The 6,000-nt window shown below is 45.0% G+C and overlaps 1 protein-coding gene across 1 annotated transcript in view; it reads right to left on the bottom strand.

The window, feature by feature from the left end:
• Positions 1-6,000, bottom strand: part of EIF4E3 (eukaryotic translation initiation factor 4E family member 3) — a 72,933-nt gene that overhangs the window by 41,693 nt on the left and 25,240 nt on the right. Inside the window, exon 2 of the mRNA XM_012802495.2 lies at positions 3,283-3,430. The gene's annotated coding sequence lies outside the window, so the exon portion shown is untranslated. The remainder of the gene's footprint in view (positions 1-3,282; positions 3,431-6,000) is intronic.

Genomic DNA, 6,000 nt, shown 5'->3' with positions numbered 1-6,000 from the left:
CCGCCCGGGCCACGGCCGGGCCACAGCCACGAACAAAGACAGGCCGGCGCACGGCCGGGTGAGGGGCGGGTTAGGCACAGACACGGCCCCCACGTACGGGGGACGGACGGACAGGCTGGGAGTGGCGGTCGGGGACACACTAGCGGGCCATGGGGATGAGAGGGACAGAGGAAAGGTCTGGGGGCTGGTTCTGCAACCAGGCAAGAAGTCGGGGGAGGATGGACAGGCAGGCAGGGGCAGACGGAGGGCTGGATGGACCAGTGGATGGAGTCTCAGCCGCACGGTACGAAGGAAGGAAGGATGCATAGACATACCAGCAATCTGAAGGATGGACGGGAAAGCTGGCAGATGGTTGGAGGAGGGAGGAGATGGACGGATGGAGGGCAGATGGAAGCACAGTTGGACGTGACAGTGAGATGCTGAGGGGAACCAGTGGCCAAATGGATAGGGAGACTGCAATGCCCAAGAGTGCAAAAACAAAGGGCCGGACAGAAAGAAGGACGAATCAGTGACTTGGGGCATGAGGCTGCAGTAGTTCGGCTTTGCAGTCCCCATGGCAAGACCATGCTTCCTAACTCAGCTGATTCGAAGGGCCACGAGTCCCCATTTCACCCTCTCAGGAGCCATATGTGCCCAGAGTAAGGGGCTGGAGCCTGGTCCAAAGTCTAGCCAACTTCAAAGAGGCTTCCTAAAGTGAGCCCAAGTTCTCCACGCCTGCCCCAGAGCACAGGTAAGGAAGGCAAAGGCAAGAGGGCAGTTTTGAACACAGAGCCCTCTGCTTCCTGTATTTCTAAACACCATGCAAGTCCCTACCACCATGAGATTCCTGAGCTTAAAGTAAGAGGGGCCTCCTCAGCAGCGGTCCTCCCCAGGTCCCTCCTGCAATGTTTTGCTTTTTTTCCAAAAGGAAAGCAAAATTATGAGGCATGTGGACACACATGTCACAACCAGCATAAGCATGGACACCTCTTTAAAACAATTTCTGTATAGTTCCCCTATGGCCTTTTATAGCTAAGGATGTGCAGAGTTCCATCTCCCCACACATTCCCTCCCTGGCTTAGCTCATATTCTGCTCTCAACTTGAGCAGTCACTGGGACTGACTAGAAGAGGAGCAGTGAACAAGCTGGGTTCAGGGGCTTCATAGCATCATAACAGGCTATCAGGAAACCCAGGGTGTATGCTCTCCTTAAAAGGCAATCGAGGTCAGGTCAGATAAAATGGCAACAAAGAAAACCACCACTGCTTTGTGATACCTGCTTCAAACATAACTTCCACACAACTTATGATTCTGGAGGCAATGACATATTTTATGAAGTACACCCAGCATTAAGATACTGGGGGTGGGAGGGGTCCTGTGGTTAGATGCATTTATTAGGTTGCTTAACTTCTCTCCTTTTATGTTTTCACTTAAGCATCAGCTTAAGTTTAGAGAAGAAGAATTGTTGGTTGCATTTAGAAATATACATATTGCTGTGCAAAGTGGTAGAATGACTTCAAATGTAACTGAGATAAATAATGCTTGATTTGAAAATTTAGGCATTATTTAGGCTGTTGTGGGCACTTTACCCTTATCAACTCATTTAACCTTTACAACAAGCCAACAAGGAAAGACTACTAACCCATTTCACAGATGAGGAACAAAGAAAGTCAGTCAACTCCAAAGTCACACAAGCTAGTAAGTGGTAAAGCTGGGATTTGAACACAGATATTCAGACCAGAGGCTTTCAACTGCACGCTCCATGCAGGCGTCCTCAAACTGCGGCCTGCCTAGGACATTTATCCGGCCTGCCGGGTGTTTTTGCTGCGGCTGCCTGTCCTGCTTAGCAGCTGACTCATCCCACAGCCCACAGTCTGCCCTCCAACGGTCTGAGGGACAGTGAACTGGCCCCCTGTTCAAAAAGTTTGAGGACCCCTGATCTACTGCCTTTCTAAATGTAAAATTAACAGGTCTACATAATAAAAATAAGCCATAAGCAGTAGATCTCTCTCTCCCAACACTGTTTATCTTCTTGCCAAAAGGAAGCCATCAGTAAGAGTTGCCTTCCAGAAACATGCAAGTATGCAGATACAAGCATACACTTAGATTTATAAACTGTGTGTATCTCTTAATAGAAATAGAAACATTTAGATGCAATACTACACCTTCTTATTTCACTTAACATATCTTTGAAGATTTTTCTGTATCAAAACATATACATCTACTTCATCTTGTGGACTGCAAAGTAATTCATTGTAAAGTAGTAGTACAATTTAATTCACTAGCCCTCAACATTTATGTGATTTCTAGACATTTTCTTACATAAATAATGCTATGATGAGCATTTTTATATTTATGTCTTTCCTCATCTACACAAGCCTAAGTCTGGAGAAGAAGAATTGTTGGCTGCATTTAACATCTGATACATATTGCCAAGTTGCTGTGCAAAGCAGTTACACGAATTCATATATAACTGATTTATAAATAATGGTTGATTTTATGTAAATTTATATTTACGAAGTGACATTTATCTGTATAAAAGTCTAAAGCACTGGTAGGGAGGATGTTTTGCTTTCGAATGTTTGGAACAAGTCAAACTATCACATTTACCTCCTTCCTTATGTCCTTTAACAATATCCTCAGCAAGAAAAGCCTATTTTAAAATTTTTATATGAAATTTCTGTAAAAGAAAATATGTACTATGTAAAACATTCCTTTCAGAATTTAGAACTAGGAATAGTCTGGTGGTTTTTCTTTACTGAATAGCAATTATAATCCTCTCTCTCTTTTTGCTTTGGCTTCCAGGATGCTCAATATTACTTTTGGTGCTAAATCACAACATTGATATTAACCAATAAAGAAGCATCATTATAATACATATTTATATGCATATATAGTATATGTACTAGATATACTATATATATGTATATTCCTGTTTCTACTTTAATGACCTAATAGTACACATATTGTGAACACCTCAAATCTACTTTGGAAGCAGGTGGTATATGAATAAATAAAATTTAAATGACCTTAGGATTAATAAAAGGAGTTAGGCAAAATGACTAAGGTGAGAGGCAAGGAGGGGAATATTCCTTTCCTGTTTGAAATGAGTAAGAGACAATTATTCTTACTGCTCTTCACAATCATTCTTAGAAGATAACCAATTAGGAAAATGTCCTCTCTTCTGGGAACTGGATGGCAGGAATTGGAATTTCAAGGTAGAAAGAGAACTTGGAGATCATCTAAGCAAACCCATCACTTTACAAAGGAGGAAACTGAGGCCCAGAGAGGTGAGGTGACTTACCCGAGGCCACAGCTCTAGGAAATGACAGAGGCGGGACTAGAACGTGGGTAGCTTGAGGTCCAGGCCAACGTGCTCTCCCACTGCGTCACACCCAATGCAGAAGATTTGGGGTGGAAGGAGAGAGGAAGAGAAGGTGACCCCACAGCCCCTAGCAATGAAAACAACAAAAAAGACTTGAGGCACTCATAAATAATTAAGCAATTAGCTGCAGCAGCTACTCCCCTCCCCTCCAGCATCCAGTCACCAAGGCAACTTGGGCAGGGTGCCTGATGGTTGCCTAGTAACAGTGTGGTCTGCTCCCCTAACATGTTCCCTAGGCATCAAAGGATTTGAGAGCTAGGAAGAACCTTAGACAGGGATCAGTATCCCAACACCTTCATTTTCCAACTGAGGAAATGGAGGCCCAGAGAAGCTGGGTAACCTGCCCAAGGTGACACAGCTACTCAGAGGCACAGCCAGGCTCCATTCTCAGTTGCTTTTCATTACACCAGGGCTGCCTCAGGGAGGCTGAAGATGGAGGAGAGGGGGAGAGCTCTCCACTGTTCCTACAAGAATGGGAAAGTCAGAGCGAACAAGCCGGCAAGAAAGAGACAGAGACCTTGAGCTCTCACATGCAATTAGCAGGAGCTGGTAATCCCATCAGCCCAACTTTCATTATCACCATGGCAACATGGGTGAGGTGGGTGCTGGTTGCCTAGTAACAAGTGGTCCTCTCTGTTCCACTCACATCCGGCTCCCTGGGAGTCAAAGAAGCAGCAGAATGTTGGAGTTGGAAGGGAAAGCAGGAGTCCTAACTCAGCCTACTCCTTTGACCAACAAGGAACCCGAGATTCAGGGACACTGCAAGTCACACAGCCACAGAGCTAGCTAGTGACATTCCTTCCATTGATAGCCTTTGTCACAGCACTGCAGAAAGGAAGCTTTCCCTTCTGTAAAGTCAGAACAAGCCTGGAGAATGGTTCCCTCGAAAGGAGATAACTTCTGTCACGTGTCTAAATGATGGCAAATGCCACTCACAAAATTTGGCACACATTAGATGCTCACGGGAGGTGCTGTGCTATGCATAGTAATTACACGCAGGCTCTCTAAAGTCAGAAAACCTGAGTTAAAAGCCAGTTCTCCTTTAACCTGACAAGTTTTCTATCCTCTCTATGCCTCAGTCTCCACATCCAAGGAATGGGCATCCTATCTCTACCTCTTGAGTCATCATTAGGATTAAATGAGAAAATATATATGAAAAATGCCCATAAAGATGCAGGAAATATTAAACATTCATTTATTCTACATTCAATAAGCATTTTTGCATGTCTGCTATGCTGTCCTAGGTTCCCGGGATTTATTAGGGAGCAATACAAACAATACAGACAAAAGAAAATCTTGGGCCAAGAATGGTGTAATCCCAGCACTTTGGGAGGTAGAGGCGAGAGGAGGTTGAGGCCAGGAGACCAGCCTGGGCAACACAGAGAAATTATGTCTCTACAAAAAATTAAAAATTTAGCTGGGCATGGTGGTACATGGCTGTAGTCCTAGCTATGCAGGAGGCCAAAGCAGGAGGATTGCTTGAGCCCAAGAGTTCAAGGCTGCAATGAGCTATGTTTGTACTACTATACCTCAGCTGGGATAATGGCGTAAGACTCTGTTTCAAAAGAGAGAGACAGAGACAGAGAGAAGGAAAGAAAGGAAGGAAGGAAAGAAAGGAAAATTCCTGTCTCAGGGATCTTATATTATAGAAGAATATATGTGTGTGTGTGTTTATATATTTATATTTATATATCTATTTATTTAAGTGTTTGTTGAATGGGTGGAAGAAATCATTGGCAATATGCTGTTTATGTTGCTGGGCTCCTTCCCTAAGACTGAGAAGTTTCCTGTTTACAGGGTGTGATGCTATAAATACACAGGCCTGTCATCTATGTGGGAACTTTGTTTTCCTTTCTTTTAAAAGCTCAAAAGAAAAACTGAAGGCAGTGGCCACTAGATGGCAGACTCCAGTCCCCCGTAGACAGGGCACAGAAGGTGCAGGTCTGGGGCACAGGCCCTGAATGAAGCGTCCAGCAAAGTCAAGTGTTACAGCTGGTCAGACCTAGGGGCAATGGCTTGGAAAGGTGAGGGAGACTTGAAATTATTCTGGGACATTGTGAGGTGTCACGGGAGGCTGCAGGGTGGTTTAAAGAGTGATTCCTTTGGAGTGAGACTGAACCCTGCTTTAATAAGATCCTGCCTTGGGCAAGATGTGTGACCTTGGGAAGTTATTAACCTTGCTGTACTCTGGGACAGGAAGATGGTAACAAAAGCTCCCTCAAGGGGATGCTTAAGGCGTAAGAAAACATGGTCTAAAGAACCTTGTAAGCTGCCCATAGCAAAAGCTCAACCAGTATTATTTACCAGATTGTAAAGGCCACTGAAGGTCTGACTCAGAGATGCAAATGGAAGGGAAGGGGTAAAGAAAATAGCACTTGTTAAGCATTTGTGATGAAGAGACTGACGTCCCCACTGCCACTGAGCCTGGAAAGCACGGCCTTAGGTTTGGTTGTCCCATTGTCTACATCTACCCGCCTATCAGCCACATAGCCCTGTCTCGTTCTGCCCACCTCCTGTGTTGGTCTTCTTTCCCAATTCCCGCTGGTCCCAGCCCTCCCAGTCCTTACCTCCTGAGTTCCAGCCAGGCTCGGCAAGGAGGACGCAACACCCTTCTACCTCATTTCCTCACTCCCAAAC

Source organism: Otolemur garnettii, unplaced genomic scaffold (assembly GCF_000181295.1).
Source record: "Otolemur garnettii isolate 467f Iridium unplaced genomic scaffold, OtoGar3 scaffold00015, whole genome shotgun sequence".
Lineage (NCBI taxonomy): Eukaryota > Metazoa > Chordata > Mammalia > Primates > Galagidae > Otolemur > Otolemur garnettii.
The sequence above is the reverse complement of the archived record's forward strand: the minus strand, read 5'-3'. Positions and strand labels throughout refer to the sequence as shown.